At 37.8% G+C, this 12,109-nt stretch overlaps 1 protein-coding gene across 1 annotated transcript in view; it reads left to right on the top strand.

Annotated features, from left to right (window-relative positions):
• The window catches only part of LOC103665247 (putative ankyrin repeat domain-containing protein 20A5), a 386,833-nt gene that overhangs the window by 104,701 nt on the left and 270,023 nt on the right, over positions 1-12,109 (top strand). Inside the window, exon 3 of the mRNA XM_040641901.1 lies at positions 1,683-1,858. The gene's annotated coding sequence lies outside the window, so the exon portion shown is untranslated. The remainder of the gene's footprint in view (positions 1-1,682; positions 1,859-12,109) is intronic.

The raw sequence follows: 12,109 nt of genomic DNA, 5'->3' as shown, positions 1-12,109 counted from the left end.
CTCAGGCAACAACTTTTAAAGTGTACAGATATATACAATCCTGTGGGATCATAGTCATAAATCCTGCTGACCCCTAAACAGAAGATCTGTTTCTCAGGGGGCACCTGAGAAACATTTGCAAGAACTGTGGCTTTAGACAAGTGTTTAAGCACCTTTCTGGGAGGTACCAGTGAGCTCTGGTGAGGCCAAAGGAGGGTGAACAGATGGGATGTTCCTACCTACATTTCCTAAGAATAGCTCTGTAGCCTTTAGATGTGTGGCAAATCTGAATCCTGTCCCTCAGGTTGAAACTCCAGGACAATTAAGTGGGCCTTTTTCATGTGCAGACTGGAGGTGGTGTTTCAGTGTGCTGCCTGCTGCCAAGAATTGTCTTTCTGATTGTTACAGACACCTGGGGTCCAGGAGCACAAGCCCCTTTGATCCCAGAGCCAGACAATCAAGAGCCCTTCTCTGTGTGGACTGCATTCCCCACCGGCTGCATTTAGTGAATCTGTGGTTGCCTGTGGCTTTATTACATCCAGGAAAGAGTGTTGGGGGGCAGGCATGCCTGCAGTTTTAGTGATGCCAGAGAAGAGTGCTAGAAGTACAGTGTGTCTATGGCTTTAGTGAGGACTAGAACGCGCTCTGGGGGCAAGGCAAGCCTGTGACTTTATTAAGGTTGTGTCCATGTGTGCCCGCCTGTGTTAGCAGGACAGAGGGAGAGTGCAAAAAATGTCACTCTCCAGTGCCTTTGCCCCCAAGGAAAATCCCAACTAATTAAGGCACCTCTGGCAGATGCTTTCAAATTAGCAACTGAATCACCCTCACAAATAATCCAGTCCCCTCTCAAACTGCTGCCTTTGCTCTGCTTCTTGGAATGAGTGAGTTTACATAGGAGCCCCTCAAAAGGAGTAGCTCAAAATCCCACAGTTCCTTGGGTGCCCTGGAAGTAAGCCCCATTGATTTCAAAAGTCAGACGTTTTTTGTGCTTCCTGTCTGGTGCAGGGCCCAAGGGTTAGGGTGCCCAAGGTGGGGTATAAACCTTTCATTTTTCAAGGAGAGGTTCTTGTCTGTGAGATCCCTCCCTAGTTTGTGCTGCCATGTGTAGGTTTTGGTGACTTTTTCCTCTCTCTCTTTTTTTTTTTAAAGATTTTATTTATTTATTTGACAGAGACAGACAGCAGAGAGAGGGAACAACAGGCAGGGGGAGTGGGAGAGGAAGAAGCAGGCTCCCAGTGGAGGAGCCTGATGTGGGGCTCGATCCCAGAACACGGGGATCACGCCCTGAGCCGAAGGCAGACACTTAACGACTGTGCCACCCAGGTGCCCCGACTTTTTCCTCTCTTATCCCTCTTCCTCCCTACCCCTCTACAGCCCTTTTATCCCTTGTTGTAAAGGAAACTGTTCAGCTAGTTTTCATGTTTTTTTTTTAAGTGTGAATTAATCCATATGTCATTGTAGATGACAATCCATGTCATTGTGTTCATAGGAGGAAGTAAGTTCAGGATCTTTTTATGCTACCAATATGCTACCATCTTGGACTGCCGTCTCTATTTCTAACATATCTTAAAGAATCTAAAGAATTTCTTCACCTTAACCAATTTGAGTAAATGTGATTTGGTGGGTTTTTTGGTTGGGATTTTCTCAATGGCCTGAAGGACAATCTGACCTCCTCATTTATTCTCTTACAATAAAATGTACAGGCATTTCAAGAGATGAGTGATAGCCTGCCCATTCAGAAGCATCATCCCATCCAGTAGGAAGAGAACCCAAATTAAGGATTCCAGAGATTCCAAACAAGGAGCAATATGAAAAAGAAGCCAGTGCAGCAGAGGTGATTTGGATCCAGGAAGAAATGGAAGGTGCCTATAATAAAAAAGTAAGTCTTTAATTATAACATGTGCTCTTGCTTTTCCTTTTTTGCAGAATTTTAAATGCTATTAGAATTCACTCAACTGCTTTCTTCCTCTAAGACTGAATCACTGCTAATGTTTACTAAAGAAAAATGCATTGTCTCTTGGTCTTTAGAAAGATTGTAAGTTTTTCTCATCTCAGTGAAAAAGGTACTTATCATAGTGGAAGGACTCAATTGCTTAAATTATATTTTGGGAATTGAGTTTTTTCTTGGGGTCTTACTCTTCAACTTACTGGCTATTTGATCTCAGTCACTTTTTAAATCTCTGTCTACCATAGTTTCCTAATCTGTAAAACAGATAATAATGGTACCAATAAGCACTTGATAATTGTTAGCTATTGGCAGAATTATTGTTAAATGAATGTTCTGCAGTAGCCTTCCTACCCTTTTACCTGATGACTTTTGAGTATAAAATGTCTGGCAGGTAAAATACAGTGACTTCAATAGTGGGCATTACCATTACGCTTGGGATTGAGGCATTGAGAAAAATGAAAACATGGTCCTGACCTTAGACATTTTAAAATTTATTTATGTGCACAAAAATATGCAGTAGCAAACTTGTATTCTATTGTGAAAATTTATTAAGCTATATACTTTGTGTACTTTTTATGCATATTATTAATCAATAAAAAGTTAGAACAAGAAATAGACAATTGCTATGACAGTCCCCTGATGTCAGATGATAAAAAAATAATGACATTTATAGCCTAGTTGGAATTAAAAATTGGAATTAATTAATTTTTGGATCCACCAGACTGATAATAAAGTAGAAATCATCTTAAATCACCACCAATTTGGTTACCTTTTTAGAATTGGAGTTGGTTCCCAAACCAGATGAAAATATTTGCCTACTTATAGGATAACTAAAAGAATTGACTTGTTCCATGTCTATACTATTTGAACATGGCCTCCTAGAAAGTTTCAAGGAAATAAGTCTTACAGAAGAGTTTGCTTAATTAATCTGTGACTTGCCAGAGAGTTTTTATTCTATCTCTAGAAGAGAAGTCTGGAGCAAAATATCTGCCCCTACTTATCGCAAACCCATCCCTGAACCACTCATTGAGCCTCGGTGGATGAAGCTCTCATTGCCTGGCTTATAATATCACGGAGAGTGAGAATATTGTAACTGACAGTCCCCAAGGTGGCATGTTTTGGGAGAGATTGTTCGTTGAAGGAGATGAAGATAGGCAAGCAACTGACATCTGTTTGCATAACATATAAAGAAGTTTAGACATTCTCCTGCTCGATCAAATTTTCTAAGTGCAGATAAGGGGACTAGTTTAAAGATAATTGCTGCAATCTGGGTAGGACCACTGAGGACAATAGCTATGGAGAAGAGATGTGATAAGGAGAGATCTGATGGGTGTAGTATCTGTATCTGTAGTATCTCATTGACTCATTCGGTACAGAGGGAGGAATCCAGGGTGGATCCCAGATATCCAGTTTGGGTGACTTGGGTGAAAGTGGTGACATATCTCTTAAAAAAGGAGACAGGAAGAGAAGTAAGTTGAGGCAGAAAGAAAATACTAAGTTCAGCTTGGGACGTGTTGAGTTGTAGAAAATGATAATGAATTGGAAAAACATAAGTAAAGCCATATTGTGAAGATTAAAGAAATAGTTTCTTTCAACAAATCCAAGATTTACATAATTCAAAACTTCTACAGAAGGAAAAGAAAGAAGAAAAAGAAGAGTTCAGTGACTGAGTTTGTTCTAGCAAAACCAGCTCATTGTTCACTTTTATTTGGGTACCTAAAGCAGCTTTGGCCTTCTATTAAGAATATCTTTTTTCCACTGCATTTTGTTACTACTCAGAATACCTCTTTAAAGAATATCATTTTTCTCCTTTCAAAATAATACATACCTTTTAGAGACCACTTGAAAAGACAAAATAAAACAATACATCATGTACAATAATAAATATTTTGGCAGTCTATCCTTTGTAAAATGTTTCTAGTTATAAATAATATGTCATTATAAAAAATAGTCTAACAATACAGAAAAAGAGTAAAGATCACTTAAATCTCACTACCTTGAAATAGCCCCTGTTAGTGTTTTGTCTATGTTTTCATGTATCTCAGACACACCCAAATGCACATTTACTTAGATGGGGTCATATCACATATGCTCTTTTTATCATGGACATCCATGTATTTTTTTAAACTGTTTTATTATTTACTTATGTTTCTTTTTTGTTTCCTTCCTTTACTTTATTCCTTTATTTTCTTTATTCTATCTCCAAAACATCTTATATTAATGATATATATGTATATATATACATATATATGTATATTTAGTAAATTACATATTATATAAATATATATACAGATATTTTATATGTATACGTTTAATGGATATGTACAAAACTATGGAGGAATTGGTAATTGTTTTTAAAGTGTTTTTAAAAACTGAGGTCATATTATATACACTTTTCTGGCTTTCCTCCCCTTTCCCCCCATTTTGAAAATCCTGCCAAGTCTCTTGTTTTAGGTATCGCATTAGATTGTCTCCTCTGCTTGAGAGTAACTTTCCTAAGAGCAGGAACAATGTCATATTTGTTTTCTGTAATAGACAGGAACATAAGAGTGAATACACTGATATTATCAATAGCTTGAAGCTAGGCTATTGAGAATGAAAATATTTGGGCTGAGTAATTCATCAAAGCTCATTTATACAAATCATGAAGTGACAACTCAACACCCCATGAAGTTGATAATATTATTATGTCTTCCCATTTCACGTGAAGCAAAGGAGGTGCATAAACTTAAAATAACTTTTCCAAGAACACAAAACCTGTGCATTGCAAAGTACTGCACGCCAGTCCCACAAATGCCAACTGAATATGCTATCCCTCATGTTTTGTGCAATAAATGGCAGCCATAATAAAATCAGTATGCCCCACTTAGATAAGAAAGTAATTGAGTCTTGAGGATTCACACCGTATTCTTTGCCTGGAGCTTTTCATGCTCCCACCATGGTCAGTTTTCCTCTTTAGAGGTCTTTTCAGTAAGTAATGGACATGAATTTTCACATTCCATTTATAGAGGAGAAGAATGAGACACAATAAGCTTATTTTATCAAATGACATGCAAGAAGTCAGTAAAAGAAAGGGATAAAAGAAACCAGTTTTATTGATTCCCAGGCTACAATTTTGCTTCCCAACAAAACCTGAATTCTGGCTGTTTAGCTTAAGTTTTGTTGTAAAAGTAAATCTCAGCACTTGGTTAATTTATGGCTTGAAGAAGAAGAAAAGCAGGAAATGTGGTGCTTCATTAGGAGCTGGTACATAGCTGGGAATGCATAGTCAGTCTGTGTCTCTCCTGAGCTGGGTGTGCTGCTCAGGTGGCCTGCATCAAAATCTCTCAGAGAGTTTGTTGAAAGGCAAAGCCTAGGTCCACCCACTGAATCAGAATCTGGAGGATGGAGCCTGGAATTTGGAGGATGGACTATGGGATACACTTTTAATAAACATGTCAGATAACTTTTATACATACATACATACATTTGAGAACAATTGTTATGTCCTCCAAAGGACTCTTTTGGACATGTTGGCTTAGTGGGAAAGGCAGCCACATACTGTAGGCTTTTGGGGAAGTTACTTAAATTCCCTGATTCTTGGTTTCCACACCTATAAAATGGGGATAATAGCACTTACTAATATATGAGGTTATTGTAATAACTAAAAGTAAAATATGTAAAGATTCTGGTACCTAATGATTAACTATAAATGCCATCAAGACCAAATTAATCATAATTAGAAAGTTTGTGAGCTTTAGAAAACATGAATCTGATTAACTTGGTGTCACTTTCAGTTTGGAAAAAGTCTTTTTTTTTTTAAAGATTTTATTTATTTATTCGACAGAGATAGAGACAGCCAGCGAGAGAGGGAACACAAGCAGGGGGAGTGGGAGAGGAAGAAGCAGGCTCATGGCGGAGGAGCCTGATGTGGGGCTCGATCCCATAACGCTGGGATCACGCCCTGAGCTGAAGGCAGACGCTTAACCGCTGTGCCACCCAGGCACCCCAGGTTGGAAAAAGTCTTGAAGAAAGGTTAGGAATCCAGTGATACACAATGACTAAATTCAAATGAAGGTCAAGATTTTAAAACTCTCTGTGAAGCACCATCACTCCCTCATGGCATTCTTTAGGAGCAGACAGATGGGTAACATAATGGGAAAGCAGACCCAGGCAAAGGCATGCAACAGAGAAGGGCAGTTGTGAGATCCATTCAGATGGGGTGGTGCTGTGTAGATAATGGTGGTAAAACTATGTTGACTGAGGTGCCAAATGGTGAAGCAATGATATCAAGACAAACTGGAAAATAGCAATATAGATACAGACCTTAGGGAAAAGATTAGGATGTGCCAAGTTAGGGAAAAAAATGAAAAACAAAACAAATCCCAGAATCTTTGTGAATTTTAACTTTGTAAATGCATATGATGGAAAAGAAAAAGTTCATACCTTTTCTCAAAAAGAGAAGCAATTAAAAATGAAATTTAGAACCAATTCTAATGAGCACTGTAAGGAATTTTATCAAGGGAGCTTAGATGTGGCTAGAAATAAGTCACAATCTCCCATAGCCTTGGAGATCTTGACAGTGGAAAGAATAACTGTCTCTTACAGCTTCAGTGGGAGCAACCTTCCCGTCCGCATTTTAGAATAACACAGTAAAATACTGACTTTGGTCTTACTTAGTCTAAGTCCATTCTGAATTAAGAATACTAACAAAATATCATTTCCATTTATAGGTTTCCTATGTTATGCCTCTTGTTTTATGTTCTATTATGTATTATTCTTTTATACAAAACCAAATTAATCAAAGAGAGGGAAGAAAATGTTAGTTACCATTTATTGAGTTCTTAGCTAAGGCAAGATTTTTTTTTCTGTTGAGTTGTAGGAGTTTTTTAATGTATGTTCAATATTAACCCCTTATTGGATGTATGATTTGCAAATATTTTCTCATTCAATAGGTTGCCTTTTCATTTTGTTGATGGCTTTCTTCACTGTGCAGAAGCTTTTTAATTTGATGTAGTCTCACATGTTTATTTTTGGTTTTGTTGCCTTTGCTAAGTACTATTATGATGCTTATTTTATTTATGAAGAAATTGAGGAGCAGGCTCAAAATCACTGAACTTGTCAGGGTCAGAGGAGGGATTGGAACCATAATATACTCTGTGCTTATATTACACTCTATGCATTAATTACCATATAGAGAGAAGAGGGGCCACTCTTGTTGTTAGATGAAAAGAATTTAGAAGTTCTTTATTCCATCAGTAATTGGAGAAACCCTGATTGTGTTAGATTCTGTTATAAGTCCAATCCTGTATTTGCCCTGCTTTCTATTCCTGGAATCATCCCCTCAGAGACCCAAAGGATGACATTACAGCAATGAAATGAGCCATCTGTCACTGAATATTTTGGCTGCAAAGCTTTATTTTGGATCCAGTAGGCAGGAAAAAGACCTGACAGGGATTCTGCAGGGTGAAGTCCAGGGCAAAGGTCTGGTAATGACATTGCTGGTGAATGAAAACCCTTCTCTCCTACCCCGAGGGCTTGCACATGCCTGCTACCCAATTTGATTGTGATAATCTGGGAAATATTATCAGGAACTGATTCCCTCAATTGTCATACTGCTTCATTTTTGTTATCTGGAATCAGGGACAACTAACCTAATGACATAGAGGGAAAAGAAATAAAACATTTTAAATGACGTTAAAAACAATTTTTAACCTGTGGCCAAGAATACTTAGAATATTTTTTATTTTTAGAAATTAATAAAATTATGCTTACATTTAGATTCCCAAAATTTATTTTCAAAGCAAAGTTTTCTGCTTTGATAAAGTTTACTCATAAAAAAATTAGGAATTTCACAAGGCTTGATTTTAGCTTAGGAAACCGTGGTAGGTCAACACTTTGTTTCAAATTGAATGCAGTGACTAAGGAAAAACACTTTATTTTACTTGCATGAATATATCAATTATTAATCAAAATCAAGATAAAAAGTACATGTTTAATAGCCAGCAAAAAAAATTTTTTACATTGGCCTCTGAGTTTGCAGGGACCGGGAAATGTACTTACCAGGAAACTAGTTAGGAACAACTTTTGTTCCCATTAAATAGGAAAAGGCATTTCAAAATTCTTAATCTCTATTAACCTCTCAACTTTCAACAATGTGGCTGGCAATTTGTCATTTATAAACCTGGGCTCATCTTAACCTTTTACGTTTTGGCATTTGGGTGATACATAGGCATTAAATTGGGGATGTCTACCCAGAACATCTCAACATCATGAACATCATCATCCCTGGACAAATTCGTCAGAAAGCATTTTAACGCTTGCTCATACCTTGCCCACCTGCAAGCATGCCTAATCCAAGAGCAAATACTGACCAAATATAAAGGAGACTCAAGTCATTCTAAATAAGCAATTGAGTAAAATAAATATTTTTATCATGTGTAATGGAAGAACAAAATCCTTAAAAACAGGATGACAAACAAAAGGAATTCAAGAGTGACAAGTTTAGCCAGGGAAGAACCAGTTATTCTTTGAGGATAAGGCAGGTTTCCTTGGCAGGTGATGTGACGCTGAGAGAAGTCAATCACAGGGGCCCTTTGGCTTTGACAAGTTGCTTACAGAATGCCCAGAAACAAGGCAGACCTGGTCAGGGAAGAGCTATAGCAGTTAGCTCCAATGGAGCCTGATGGGTCACATAAGGCAGCAAACAGGAACTAAGGGCTGTGCTAAGGGCTCAGTAACTGAGGGGAGCAGGTCAGGGGATGGACTGCAATATGATTCAAAGCTAATTTAAAGACATCAGCTGTGAATGAAGGAGAGGATATCAAGGGATTGTTGAATTAAAGATATAGGGTCATCAGGACAGCTATGGTTTCTTATTTTTTGTAAGGCAAGTTCAGATAGTTTAGTGTCTTCTAAAACTATATATTAAGGAACATTGGTTGCTAAAGTAATGTTGCAACTTTTTTCAAAGGACATTGACTTTTTACCATTTCAGTCTAACATTTTAACTTCGAACTTCCATGTCGAGAAATTTAAACATGATTCTCAATGTTATTTCTAACAGCTTTGCCTATACTTACAATGTCTTGATCTGTTGAGGATAGGACAAACCTGACAATATTTTTATTAGTTCTGCTTGCTAGGTGTGGTAGGCAGAATTCTAAAATGGCGCCCCAAGAATCCACAGAATCTCTGAAAGTGGTGTATTATATGGAAGAGTTAACCTTTTAAAAGAGAGATTATCTAGGTACATCTAATCTAATCGCATGAACCCTTAAAAGCAGCAAGCTTTCTCCTGCTAGTGGCAGAAGAGGAAGATAAAGATACAAGAAGGATTTCATGTGCTATGGTTGGTTCGAAGAACGTTGAGAAACTGAGAGGAGTCTTGGGCTGACAGCCATCGAGGAGATGGAGCCCGTGTTCTACAGTAACAAGGAGCTGTGTTCTGCCAACAGTTTGAATGCACTTGGGAGTAGATTCATCTCCAGAGCATCTAGGCATCTAGATGAGAGCTCAGTCCAGCTGACAATCTGACTTTGGGCTTGTAGGATCCAGCCAAGACCACCAGACTTTTTGACCTACAGAACTGTGAAATAATAGGCACTGTTTTAAATTGCTAGTTTGTGGCAGTTTGTCACACAGCAATAGGTAAATGTTAGATGTTATATCTAGCCAAATGGGACTCCTGCCTGAGTGATGGAATAAACCTCATCTATGCATTCATTCTAAATTTCCATGATCCTGTGGCTTCATCTTATATCACATTTGTTCATTAGCATACATCCTACTTTGTTGGACACGGGAGTATGATGAGGCCTCTGTGTGTTCCTCTCTGACAGCCTGGAATGAATGATGTTACACTTAATTGTATATCATCTGGTGCAGGATTTAGCTCCATGAATGCAGGAGTCAGGTTCACCAGCTGCCCTGTGCAGGGAAATCACCCCTGACAAGTTGAGATTTGCCTATCACTCACTCCCTGAAATTCTCATTTATTAAAGAAAATGTAAAAACAAAAATACACCACAGGCTATTAAAATTGGGGTGTTGCAGAAGGAAAAAAAAAACCTTCACTCTAACATCAGGCAGATTTTCAAAAGGTTCCTGGGGAATGCAGCATTAGCTGTGAATGCACTTGGACACTTGCGTTCGGGAGAAGATGTGCTGCTTACATATACATGAGGGATCTTCCACTTGCATACATACTAGTGTTAAGGAGAGTCAAAGCAAACTAAATCTAGAAGGTTGTCCCGTTTTCCCTTTAGAACTGAAACTGTGAAGGACCCCCTGATCAAACCTTTTAAAAACTTGATATAGAGCAGAAAAAGTTTCTAGGGACCTGCCATATGTTTTATTTTCTTTCTTTCCTAGTCATATGTGTGAAAAGAGGCAAAAGCCCAAGCAAAATCTTTATCTTGGGCCTAACAAACTAATAGGTTGATGTTACCCTTACCTCTGCTTCTAAGGGCCCAACAACCCCCATCAACTGGTTAAGCCAAGTTGAAGCAATCATGAGTCCCAGTCCCTACACTTTTCTTATTAGAGAATAAGAATTTTCACATCTCTAAAATGGGGAAAATAATACTTACCTCATAGGGTTGCCACAAGAATTAAATGGGAAGTGTATGGAAAGCCTTTAGCGTTGTACCCAGCATTGTAAGGGCTCTGGGGAGCAGCTTATTGATGTTATTTTAACTTCACATTTCTCTGGAGAAAACACAGGGTTGTGTGCCTGGAACTCGCTGGTTAATTCCTAATACAGCTTTTGCAGTGTAAGATTCAGATCTTATAGTTTGCAGTTAGCAATGGCTGAGCAGTATGAGAATTGTAGGACCTGGTGAAGCTGGAGGGTTGTTAACTTAGTTAAAATGTGCCACACAACTTTCATGCACTACTTTAAGGGAAGTGTTTAGAAATGATCCTGATAAACTTGTGACGATCTGCATACATAATTATATATTTGGAAATACACATCCAGATGACAGTTATTCTTGATTATAATACAAGGTGATGTGGAGAAGTACAGAGCCCTATAGAGGGATTTTGTAGGTAACTAATGTCTACATCAGATTTCATAGTTTATAAAGTCTTCCACAGCAATTATTATAACAGACCTTTTGGGTTATAATACATTATCGTCCTCATCATCCTCATCATTCTTATCCTCATTAAGTGAATAATGACATTAAGATTCAGGAAGGCAAAGTGATTTGCTTGAACTTGTGCTTTAAATTCCTAGGGATTAGGAAGGAAAGAAAGGGAGGGAAGAAAAGAAGGAAAGAAGGGAAGGAAGGAAGGAAGGAAGGAAGGAAGGAAGGAAGGAAGGAAGGAAGGAAGGAAAAAAGAAAGAAAGAGGAAGGAAGGAAGAGAGGAAGGAAGAAAGGAACAAAGGAAGAAAGAAAGACAATTCCTAGGGAATAAGTTTGTTTGTTTTCTCTCTAAATGTTCCTATGAAGAGCAATTTACTTCCAAGGAGTTACTGACACATTCAACTGGGGAAGGACAGATTAATTCTTGTTTTCTACCAGGAAACCAAATTACAGATTATCACCATATAATACAATGAGTCATAACAATCTAAATTTGTTATCAAGACAGGTAAATTAAGAAATCAGTTATAAATCTTCTGTGTTTTGCATATAAGGATATAATTGAGGAATGGGGTAATGTTGTATTTGTGATATTTAGGAAGAAGGTGGAACCATGCAATGGGTTTCCTAGATAGTCCCATTTCTCCCTTATTCATGACATAAATCTCTAGAGAAAAGAGACATGTTTTGAAGTTCACTTTCATTTCCAGTTGTTTATCTGTGGCCGTGGAAAAATAAATTTCATGCCTGTAAATTTAAAGAGTTGGGAAATAATTCTGGAATCATATCCACTTAGAAGCTCATTTATAACAGCTCCATAATTTCAGAGTTTTGAGGTTGCTTCCATACAAATATATCCCTCATCCGTTTTCCTTCCTCCATCCACATTTGGAAACAGGCGGAATCTTGGTAATAAAACCTCTAAGGGCAATGCTCTTGTAATCATTGTAGGGAAAAGAAGTCTTAGGAACTTCTTGGAGAGTGTGTCTTAGGGAAGGCGCGATCTTATCCTGTTCTTTGTTTTTTGTTTTGTTTTGTTTTGGTTTTTTTGGTGATACTGTTAGAAATTATAGATTAGTTATGTGTTCAAGACATTTGTGAGTTTTTTTTT

The sequence above is a fragment of the Ursus maritimus genome, unplaced genomic scaffold (genome assembly GCF_017311325.1).
Source record: "Ursus maritimus isolate PB19 unplaced genomic scaffold, ASM1731132v1 scaffold_26, whole genome shotgun sequence".
Classification (NCBI taxonomy): domain Eukaryota; kingdom Metazoa; phylum Chordata; class Mammalia; order Carnivora; family Ursidae; genus Ursus; species Ursus maritimus.
This window is presented reverse-complemented; position numbering and strand designations above follow the sequence as displayed.